At 37.0% G+C, this 12470-nt stretch overlaps 1 long non-coding RNA gene across 1 annotated transcript in view; it reads left to right on the top strand.

Annotated features, from left to right (window-relative positions):
• The first annotated feature begins 608 nt into the window (after positions 1 to 608).
• The window catches only part of LOC308072436, a 32944-nt gene continuing 21082 nt past the window's right edge, over positions 609 to 12470 (top strand). Inside the window, exon 1 of the long non-coding RNA XR_013931671.1 lies at positions 609 to 12323. This is a non-coding gene — a long non-coding RNA (uncharacterized lncRNA). The remainder of the gene's footprint in view (positions 12324 to 12470) is intronic.

The following is a 12470-nucleotide window of genomic DNA, read 5'->3' as shown; positions in this document are numbered from 1 at the left end:
CTTTTTGGCTCAATATATTTTTAAAACCTTTAAAAAAAAGTCTCTTGAAGAGCTAATAAAGCTTACTAGCTGGGGGGAAAAAAATCATTTTATTGCTTTTTCTTCTTGGTTGTTTATTTTTGTCTTGCAGGAAGGGAGGATATCTTAATCTTACTGCTGTGGTATCTGTCTGGAAATAAATTAATCTTTGAGCTTTTCCCCCCCACCCCTCTCTGAAAAAATCTTTAATCCATATACAAGTCTTAGTACATGTTAAACAGACTTCCTATCAGGTTAGTGAGCCTCTTCCAGTATCAGTCATCTAAAAGAAATACAGGATAGAAAGGCTCGTGATTAACTCTTTGTTACTAAGAGTGAAATCGTTCTCTAAGAGCAGTGGATTGTTATTATAGATGTTTATTCTTATATTATTAATAGTTATACCAGAGAGAATACCGAAGAGAATAGCATTACTCTATTAACATCTTTCAAAGTTTATTTCTGAGTTATCATTATTGTAACTGCTTTCAAGAGGTCTGTTGCCCAGGAGCTGGGTGAACAAGATAGTAGCTGCAGGGTTTACACAGTTGCTACTATCTTGTTCACCCAGCTCCTGGGCAACAGAGCCTGCTTGGGCTCTGCATGTGATGTCCATGCTTGGGCCATGCAGAATTTGCACTGAGATTTAGTCTGTAAAGCAGCTTTGAAGTATAAAATAAGCAACCAATTCTAATCTGTGCTTATATGTTCCTGACTTACATGTGCAAAAGATATTGCACAACTCTCTTCCCAGTGTAGTAAATGGAGTAAACCGTAAATTAGAAGATCCTCAGGCTGTGTCAGTGCAGTGATTTTTTTAGGTCTTGAAATAAGACATGTAACTTCATAAAAATATTTTATTTTCTTGCTTTTCTGAATTCACAAACTTCTTGTCACTATTGTTTTTCAAAATGGTCACCATGATAATGCATAGTAGGTAAATACTAGTGGTGCCTGATTCTTATCAGATTAATAATGGTATATTCCATAAAGCTTTTTCCATTCTCCGTAGTAAAAGTGTGGACTACAATGTGTATGCAGTAGTCCCTGCAACAAATGCTTTCTGCCTGATGTAAAGGGAGCTGAAAGAAACAAGTGGGTTAGCATGTGGTGGGATTTTAGACAGGTTAGTTGTGTGATAATTGAACAGGAATTTACACAGAAACAATCCTGTTTTGTGGTCAGTTTACTTGCTTATAAAGAGCAAATATAGCATCCTCATTTTGTTAGTTAGGTAAAAGCAGAGTTGTCTCTTTTTATGCATGTTGATGAATTGTATTAAGGGAAGAAAAGTGGTGTAACTGATGACAAAGTAGCTGATACGAAAGGGAGATGGAATATTCTATGCAAGATGCTACAATCTTCTCCTCTCATTTTATTCCTACTATGAAAATACATCAGAGGTGCATGTAAATGCATGTGCTAGCTGTGTGTGATCAACTAAGCAGTCTTTTTAGGTAATTGTAAATGCCTGTCCTGAAATTCCCATCCCAATCAGCCATGTGTATTGTGAGGAAAACTTAGCTTAATATCTTCATTTGTGTCTTCAGATTTTCTTTAAGTACAAGTTGTCTTAAAAATCATATCAAAATCAGGTAACGAATTTGATGAAGGTTGCACAAATGCTTATGGATCAAGGTAGAAACATGATACTGTTCAGACATTCACATCTCGGGTATCTGAGCTTTTTAGCACTCAGCTTTGACTAAGCTTTCTGGTGATGTCCCTCAGTAAAGAGGGAAAACCACAGATGTACCTTTTCCTGGGGAGTCTTTCGGGAGGAATTTTTTTTAAAATGTTTATTTCTAATTTAATTAGCAATGCCTACCTGCTGAATGCAGATGTTCTAAGTTTTACACTAGCTGTATATTTAGGATGTGTAAGTATTCTAATACTTACTACTACCACTACTACTATTATTATTATTGTTAATAATACTGTCTTCTTTCCAGGCTCTGTATTTTACAACAGTAGGATTAAAAACTTAGGCTGCTTTAAAAGTTACTCAGACAAAGGCAGTTAAAGATCTAGAATAAGTTCTTGAAAGTGAATTCAGTAATGACAATTATTTGTGAGTGCTCTGGGATGATGTAATTTACTCAATGTGTAACCTGGAAAAGAAAATTAGACCACCCTGTGGAAACTTCCTGCTGAACTTTAGAGTACAAATTTCCCTCTTCACTGCAAAATTCATCTCATACAGGTTTTGTGTTTATTAATTTAGGTACCTAAGAGCAGAAGTTAGCCTTGAAAAGTTTTCACTATGTTATTTGCAAGGAAATTTCCCCATGATTTGGATGGACTAGATGATCTCCAGATGTCTGTTCCAACCTCAACTATTATGTGATTGTTTCTGTGTAAGGGACAAGAAAACCAAATGTGGAATCCCAGGGGATTAATGGTGGCTTTTATTGTTCAACTTCACTGCTGTAAAGATGCAGAAGCAACCACTAAGGTGCTAACATTCACTGGCCCTGTAAAGGCTCTTGATTAAATGCAAAATGGAAAAAAAGAGCCAAAAAGAAAAAGCAACTCCTCTTAGTGCCATAGAAATATATTTTATTGATTGTTTAATCTGAACAGTCATTCCTACGTATTTATCATAATCTCCCTACATCTGACTTCAGTGATGAGATAATGATTCTTCAATGGTATTTTCTCTTTATTCATGCATTCCAAAGAAGTTGATTTTAACACTTCAGGCTTTACAGGTTTTTAAAATTTTATCTTTAGTTTTCCTTTTCACTAATGCTTTAACTCTCCACTGAACTGAATTCTTTATATGTATTATCTTCATTATGAAATCCACTCATAATTTCTTTTCCAACTTAAAAAGATGACAGTACTCTCCATGCTTGCATTCATCTATTCACATCAGAGGTCACTACTTTGACCTTGTCATCATTTCATGATGTATGTATTTTCTCGGTTTCTTTCTGTCATTTGATCGTTGATCACTTTTTCCCCCTCTTTACAATAGATGTGCCAATACCAATTAGTCTTGAACTGCTTGTTATTTTGTGACCTTTAAAAAGGCTGTGTCGCATGATTTATTTGCTTCTGCTGTGTGTGTTCAGATATTGTTTTGCTGTGGTAGAATCATGGGCCTTCTCTGGTTTGGGAATTCATTTCCATTTTTTATATGAAAACCCATCAAGAAATATTGACATTCTCACTCCAGTGGAGACTAGTAAATGTTATCTGGAGAACTGTTCTGTTTGATTTCCTAATTTTAATTGCTTGAGGCAATTCCTCCAGCACTTAAATTAATTACAGCAAAAGAGACTTCTAAACACTAGAGTGAATGTGGTTCTGCTGTAGTGAGTAGCAGGATCTGGGATGCAGAAGTGGATGGAGTGGGAGGAAGCATGTGTCACATGATGGCAATGAGTAGTGTGGCAGTGAAGAATTTAGAGGAGGTGGAAGAGAAGGAGCAGAAGAGGAGAATTTGGTGGATATCTTCATGTGGAGAATCGGAATACTTTTTAAAAGGTAAGAGGTTGAACTTTGTGGGGGTTTTTTTTTGTCTGTTTTCAGGGATATATTTTAAAGCTTTTGTCCATTATTTACAGTTTTGTCTGCTATTACTATCTATCATCTACTTAAAATTTCCAGTTTGAAGGTTTTACGAAGTTTCCTTTTCATTTTTAAGTAGATGAAATAATTCCAATATTTCAAAACTAAACTGGAATTTTTGGGCCATTTTCTAACTCCTCCCCTGGGTAAGTACAAATATTCATGTTTTTCTGTTAACCTGTTTCTCCAGATTGTAATAGTCATGTTCTTTCTGTGTATAATTCAAACAGAATTCACAGGAGAGACATTTGCCTGGAGGGGGAAAAATATTAATATCTTTTTTACTAGTGGCAACTACTGTTATTTGACCCACTGGTAAATTCTGGTCCCTCCTTTCTGCAGGATCTGGTGTCCATATTTCTGACTGACAGAAAATTAAAACTAAATACCAGCCCACCAAACAGAGTATGGCTCAGAAGGTCAGTTTTGATTTGTTTCAGACCTCATGTATTTATTTCAGTATATGGTACCTTGTTTTAAGGATCACTTTTACAATTTATTTATGTAAATTGCTGGAATCAAGTAAAATATTACATAGCAAGCAAAATGCCATGGGACAAAGTTTGAAGTCCTATGTCAAAGGAGAACTTAGAAATGAAAATAAAGTCACTTGTTTGTGAATATAACATTGATCAAATCCACCATAGATGTTGTGGATCTGTTGTACTCAAGAGATGCTGAACTTGACCTTGAATTTTTCAATACCAAACCACAAGTTTTGACTACTCAAACTAAAGAAAAAACTTCTGTTAAGGCTGTTTTACTTGCTGTAATTTAGACCAGATCAAAGTATTCCAGGTTCAACGAAGTGCCTCACTGACTGACAGGCAAGTGTCACCTAAATAAAATGAAATGCATCCAGGCTAATGAAATCCTTGCCTTCTGGTTATGCCTACGGAGAACTGTATTTGCAGTTATAGACGTCAAACTATTTTGAATTGAACTAAGATCACCAGTAATTTAACATAGCCTCCCAGGCATCTACCCAAAAAGGTGAAGATGAAAAATATTGGTTCCTATTTCATTCCCCTGAATCCAAAAGCTGAAAGTCTTAAGTCCATGTTCACAAGTTAAAAAACGTATATACTGTGTATACTAAGCCCAATTTATAAATAATCACCCCCTTCTCTCTTCTAATGTTCAAATGGGAGAACTGTAGCCGCTTTTGCTACCTGGCCAGGCAAGGATGAAAGTCTTCCTCTCTTTCCCTTGCTCATCATTCTTAATGACCAGGCAAATTTTTCTGAGAGGAGTGAACGAGCCATTATGGAAAACCTTGGCCTGAAATAATAGAGGAAGGCAGGTAAAACTGTGACTCTACTTACTTAAGTTGTGCAAAAGTTAATAATGTTGTCGTCATCATGTACAGATGGGCTTTAAAAGACACTGTGTGGCCTTTCAACACACAGCAGGTTACTTCAACTCAGCTGTTATATACCAGCAACTCTGCAGTAACTGCTCACGTGCATATTCTTAACTTCAGGCAAATAATGAGGTAGTGCAACGTGACCTAAAGTCACTGGCTTTAAGTTAAACTGAATCACTTCACGTTTGTTGTGAATGATGAGCACACACATGGACCAAATAAACTAATCAAACAGTATAATTCAGTGAGACAGATAATTGGTCTGTGGGACTGGTCCGTATTTCTTTTTGTAAAGACGAAAAGAGGAAAGGATGAAGAAAAGCATGGGATGAGTATTTGTCACATCTAATGAACTGGAAAGTGTTAGGCAGGAAAGTAATGTGAGAAACTTACTGTCTGTCTGAGAAAAGAGGCTGGCACCTTGCTTTCAGATAATCTGTGTCTCTATAAGGCAGTTTAGACTTCTAAGCCTGCACATGACATTTCCAAGAAAGAAAAATACTAATGACACAATCCTAGAAAGTGTTCTGCACAAGTAAATACAAAATGAGTGTGGATTAATTTCAGTTATGTTAAACACTACTTTCAATATTCACATTCCGTAGCTCTGGGAAGTACTAGTCAGAATTGAGGGCACAGTGTTGAACATGTGGAGCACAGGGTAAGTCTTTGTATCATAAAGCATATACAAGAAATTCTTAAAGGAAATGATACATCATCTAAGCTGTCCAGATACAAAGAACTGCCATTTATCTTGGGAGTAGCTGTCATTAAGTGTCAGTATCCACCTTGGAAAGAAATGGCATAGACCTCTATAACAGGCATAGTAGGCATTTGTAGCATCCAAGAGTATTTTTCTGAGGTAAAAAGTACTTACACACACTTAATCATTCACAATCTGCCCAATCCTGGATATCCTAACAGGGATGACTTTAGATTTTGCTAATAAGTGGAATGAAGTTTGCAAAAGAAAATGTATTACAGCTAAAGGAAACTTCAAAATTCCTCACAGGCTTTGCTTGGTAGGACCTATAAGTACATGTTCAACAGAAAGCTGGATCCTGCTGATAAAGAGGGATATTTCTTCCATCTAATAAGTTCAGTGTGAATTATGAGCATTGTAACTATAATGCATTTTGCATTCAAATAAATGATCGTAAGAGCTCCTGTTCTACAGCCTTCTCCCTGTGAGTGAAAGGTTTAGTCCAGGTGCCTAGCAGCATGTTTCCTTGCATTAACAACATTTGGTAGGTGAAATAACACCTTACCATATTTTGCCAATTAAATTACTTTTAAACATTTCTGCTGATCAAATTTATATTGAAGCATCCTTTGGCTCCCTTGGTTGTGCCAAGCTTTTCCAAGTCATGTCACAGCAGCTGGGCCTTTGTATGTTTTTTTATTATTTACAGATTCGATGATTCCAGGAGGAAGGCAAAGTACATTTAACCCCCTACCTTTTGTCTATAAGTCTATTTGGGAACAAAATTAGAGTACCCCACCTTCCCAGGGGAGACCTGGAGAACCAATTATGTAAAACATGCTTGTCTGGGTAAAAGAGACTGTAAGAGTTCGGTTTTCAATTGTGATGGTTTGCCAAGAGGCAAAGAAATTAAGACTGCTAGAGGAAGCTTCTAATACAAATGTATGAAGGAAGCAAAGAATAGAGATTTTTAAATAGTTACATTTATTCCCAGTGCAAATGCAAAAGATTTCTGTCTAAAAATAAAATTGAAAGTATGGACTATGTAGTAACCATAAGGGCTTATTTCATATTAAATTTCTCTGATCTTATTTCTCATGTTCACATTTCACAGTTGTAAACTCTTTTAAAAGTTTTAAAGTTGTTTTGTTTGTTTGCTTTTTTAATTTTACTCTTGGCCAAACCTTCACCACAGCTCTGTCCATGCCTTGACCTCACAGCTGGACCGTTACTTGAGTCGCACTTGGTGCTGGGGTTGGAGTGTCCCTGTGGGCTAAAGGGGAACCTCCTGGAAGGGGGCAGGGGGGATATTGGTGCAGAGCAGGAAGATCTCCTCTTTTCTTTCAGAGCAGGAAGATCTTTTTTCTTTCTATCCATTGAAACTGGAGGCAGTTTTATTCCACTGGAGTACATGGCAAGATTCCCTAGATGCTCAGATCATCCAAGTCACACTTGGATCATACTCAGACTGTCACAAAATTCCTCTAAAGTGGGTTGTGGACTGTAAAATCCTCGATGTATGTGCTCCTTCTTAAGATGACACAGATGTCAAACAGCAATTATGCTCCTGGCTTAGGTGAGGCAGCAATGTTAAACTGCCTGCCCAGTCTGCAAGCTAATCTATGTCATCACCTCTTTGTCATCTCAGAAAATAACGAATGTAAGGCCTTGGTACTAGGACAGGAGCCTATTTCAGCTGCTGGTTTTGGTTTTTTGGTGGCTCGTGGTTGTTTTTTTGTGTGTTGGTTTTTTTTGTTGTTTTTTTTTTTTTTTCCTCTGAGTTAACATTCCCCTCCCTCTCTCATTTATCTCTGACAAGTACAATGTTTAGAAGTCAAAGACTTATGCACCTTTGCAAGAAGGTCTGATTTCTAGATCAATAGCGTCCTTCTAATATACCAATATAATCCATCCTCACCATTAGGTTATCATGAATCAGAAACATGAGAATACAGTCTAAGCCCTTTCCTACCTTTGGCAATTCATACTGCATTTTCAGGTCATTTCTTCTTTTGGTGTTTTAGTCCTTTTCATATAACTCCACGGTAAACTCTTACATTTTTGGCTATGCTCCCAGGGTAAAAAAAAAAAAAAAAAAAGGGAGGAGAAAAAATTTCTAGTGTTTCCCAGCCCTTCAATGTGAATAAACTGTTAAAACTTCAAAACTGTTACTGTCATTTCAAATCCAGAAAAGTTGTCACCTTTCTAAAAACAGTGGTGCAAGCAACACAGCTTTGTACTTCTATAGTGTTTGACATTTTATGGGCAACAAATATTGACTCCAACGTTCCCTTGACAGAGCACAAAATTCATTTTGTGAATTTTATTGACAGCCTAAGTAGGTTCTTTCTTTTTCACTTGAATAGGCTTCTTTAACTTACGAACTCAGTCTTAGGGATTTTGAGTATTTACCTCTAAGATCTATATATAGTTACATCACAACACATATATTTTCATATGCAAGAGACGTAGGATGAAGGTTACCATACAATCCAATTATTGCAAAACTTCAGTAACACCCAAATGATAAGCAGCTATCCTCATGCAATAGCCTCCTGATGGGTAGATCAGCTTCCAGGAGACTAAAATGACATACTGCCAAGGTGGTGACTTTCATTTGACATGACTTTCAGTCCCCAGTATTCAAGTCTGACTTGTGGCATTGAGGTAAATAAAGGGAATTTTAGAAATTAATTTTAATTTTATTTGATGAAATAGAAACTTCGGTTTAATAAAACCCCATTTTGTGTCTGGAAACTGACCAGACAATCTTGCGCATACACACCCCCTCACCCCTGTCCAGGTCTCTAATTTTGATGACAAACAGAGAAGGACAATGCAAATCTCCAGTGATATTTTTTAGTTAATCCTAATTTGATGAAAACCACTTCTGGGTAATACCTTTAACAGCTCATCTGGAATATATCAGCTCTTCCTATGTGACAGTTTTTCCAAAGAATATTTCAGTGAGTTTCATATCTGATGAGACAGACTTCAGAGGAATGTACCTCAGCTCGTTTGGATCTCATACCCTAAACAGACCAAATTTCTTTTGCTTGTGGAGTCATCTGTGTCTGCATAGATAATTGAAGATGAAATCTGGCCTCCTTTTTCAAAGGCTAATTCAAGAATTTTCAAAAGTCTTTCTTTCTTTCTATTGATCCATCAACATTTTCATAACCCAACTGTGTTTCTCTTTGGGCTGTAGCTGGTGCAATCACATAGGATAAATACGTTCAGTTTCTTTGTAATTGGGAGAAAGTACGGTAACACCTTGGTCAGTGTTGCAGCAGTGGCAGTCAGGGGAGCTAATTAAATCTGATCCAGTTTTCCAGTATACAGACTTGGGTCAAGTGTTTGTCTTCTAACATAGAATCACTTAGGTTGGAAAGACCTCCGAGATCATGGAGGCCAACTGTTAATCCAGCACTGCCAAGTCCACCAGCAGACCACATCCATACAATCCGATACTGCGACTGTGTCTGCATTTTATCGGCATGAGGTAAAGGCAGAACCTGGTGCTTGGGGGTTTCTACCTCCTTTTTATAACTCCTAGCACTGACCCTGCCAGCTCTTCTCAGTTGAGTCACGTGCTGCTTACTGTGAAAATTCAGGCCTTACCACTTTAGTCTGCGCTGCAATAGAATGAAGCTTTTGGTGTACCGCTTGCCACCTGTGACCCTGGAATTCCTCTGATCAGGTATGAGTTTATGCTGCAGCTTCCTAGTTAGGGTGGCCCTGGAGAGGTTTCCTGGGAAGAGATCTTCTCTCCTACCACCTTTGCTTCACCTTTCCTGTTTATCTCTGTCTCATGCTTTATGCCATATGAACTTCCAAGTGTCCAAAGTAGAAATATCGTACCCCAATAATACAAAAATAACATGAGTAGCAAGATCCTTTAGTAACTAATGGTTGGCTTTACTACTGACTGTGTTTCTCAGCCTTTTCCTGAGGGTGCAGTCCCCTTCTGCTCCATTTAGGCTCAGCTGTCAGAAGGAGCTAGGTTGCTCCAGAGCTGGGGAATGAGAAGTTGCTCAACTGCAAGTACGTGTGCTCCTTCCTCTGCCCTAAAGGCAGGGCACTGCAGGTAGCAGTGGTGTGCAGTTAGTTTCCTGGCCAGCATGAACAATTGCTACTGGCAATTGCAAATTGTTCTCTCTTCTCTCACTCCGAAGGGCTGGGATTGCTATTGCCATACTCCTGAGCACAAGTCATAGTCTAAAATGAAGTTCACACAGTTCTAATGTTACAGAATAATAAAATAATAAAAAAAGTTAAACCTCTACAGTAACTGCTGTGAAATAGTCTTATTTCTGTAGGGTCCTTTCACTACGTAAAGCAAAATCAAAAGAATCATGTGCCAGCAGCTGCAGTTAAGAGAAACCTTCTATTCTATAGAATATATGCTGTTAAATGCATCCATCTATAGATCATGAAAATAAAAGAATACTGACTTTTTATTTATAACCAACTCTAATGTAAATACCATCATACAGATAGTATGAGACAGTGTATATATGAATATATAAATAATGAATGTATATGTAAAATGAATATGCAGTACCTAGTATATTTCCAGTTGTGTGGGAGTTTAATTCTTACTATACAAGTTTCCAGGACTCAAAACACATAATTGTCTGAGCATCAGGGAAGAAATAAAAGCCTCCTGTGCCGAAGGCAGACAACAAGTAACCAGAGATTATGAGTAACATAGTGTGTATATTTACATACTTAAAAATGTAGTACTGAATTCCTGCCGTGAGAACCAAGGAAAATCTGAGAATCAGTGCAACAGATACTCCAGCCCAGACTGGAGGACCTGTGAATGCAGATAGGTTACAAACAAATGCTGTGTGCCTATGAGAGTTTGATTCCAAATATCCATCAGTACGAGTCAAACAATATATTATATTACTATACCAAAATCTTCAAAATAACTTTGTTACAGGACAGGATTGGTAAAATCAAGATAGAGTTTGCTACTTTGCCTTTGAAACATTGATAGAAAACCACTAGGAAAGCATCCCAGTGACTCCAGGAAAATGTTATCTTTTGCTTTTGTTTTGTTTCCCAGTACCAGGTTGCTAGGAAATACTTGCAGTATAACTAAAGAGGAATGAAGTATATTAACAGTTATAAAATATCCCATTGGTAACTGAGGAGCACAATAGTTTAAAAGCTGTCATTAGCTCCAAGAACAGAAAATACTGCAAGATTCTCACTTCATTTTAACTTTTAGTGACTTTCATCTAGAATGTAACTTTTGTTTCTTTTGCAGATCAGAGAGCCCTTGCCTGAAAAAGCTCAGTGATAGTTATATAATATTCTTGTAAGATCAAAGACTTTGTTTTCAGAGTTAAAGACAATCTATGTTGAAGGCAGTGATAATTTTTGCTCTATAGCAACATATGTTATTTATTGCTAATGTAACTGTAAATAGAAGTAATAAGTGTTAATTTTCATGTTGCAGATCGAACTGAATGAGAAATAATGCACTAGGTGAGGCAAAATAAGTACAATTATGTATGTCTATGTATATGTACAATAATGTTATATTCACTCAAATTAAAAAAGAAAAACAAAACAAAACACATTGCTAGTTAATTAATCCTTAAATTTCTAGAAATGAATATATGTTAAAGGCAAGATAAAGGTAAAGACTGACCAGTAATATTAGAAGCAGATTTTTCAAAATAAGTAATTTTAATTTTGGGGTGTGGTAATAGGTAATATATGTACTCATTTATCTCTAATAATTTCATTAATGCTTTGTCTTAATGCCTTCTAACTTATTTTGGTGTCCCTTGTTTGGTGGAAAGGAATGTCACAGTGAATCTCAGATGTCATGCTTTCATGCTAGTAAAGTTAAAGTCAACAATCAAATATATAATAAGAAGTTCAGATGGAGATAGTCTTGACTGAGTTCCTGGGAAACATACATGCATATGTGTTCACAAAATAAAAGGAGCCTGTAGAAAATGTGGATATTTTTCTGAGAATAATCCCACAGTGGCTGTTTTCCATCAGCTTTAACGTGGCTGCAAATGTGGCGTCACCCATCTAAAAGAAAGTTGTTAATTTTCTTTCAGCATTTGTGAGTGATACAATACATTCTTTAATGAGACAGTGATAATTAGAAGTGCTTTAATGACAGGAAAATGTTCTTGTTCCCAGAGCTTGTTTTTGTCTTTCACTTAATAACGTATATCTGTCTTCACTGAGGATTAAAAGCTCTGAGATGATTAACAATAATTAGCTGTCTCTAATATGCAAAGTATATAATTTATCTTCATATTTGAAACACCAGAATTTGATTGCCAAAGTATAGGTGTACATGTGAATGAGATGCCTCAACTTCACCAAGGGTCCCTGGACATCTTGTAGGTGCGGTCAGTGAAGTATGGAGAAGTACCCAGCTCAGCCTGAAGTTGAGTTTAAGATGAACTTGAAGTTTATCTGCCTTGTTGAATTGTCCCATGCTTTCTTAGCTTGTGCTGCTTTTGAGTTCAGATTAGCTTCCCACTTTGAGTTTAATTTAGCTGTTATCACCTGTCCCCTTGGGTTATCTGGGTATCTAGGCTAGTGACCATCCGCAGCTTAAATAGGAGACTGGTGCTTCTTAACGTCCTGTGCCACAGCTGTCAGCCCCCTGCGTAGCAGGTGGGTATAGAGGGTTTTAAATGGGCTAAACTAACTATGGGCAACTGGACTGCACCTCCAAATACTGTTGGTCATGGTGAAAGCTTAAATACCCAGTTCTGACAAAGATATCAAAGATATCAAGATAGCTCTCCAAGCCTGTCAGAT

The sequence above is a fragment of the Falco punctatus genome (assembly GCF_963210335.1).
Source record: "Falco punctatus genome assembly, chromosome: 13".
NCBI classification, from domain to species: domain Eukaryota; kingdom Metazoa; phylum Chordata; class Aves; order Falconiformes; family Falconidae; genus Falco; species Falco punctatus.
Note: the sequence above shows the minus strand (reverse complement) of the source record. Positions and strands in the feature narration are given on the sequence as shown.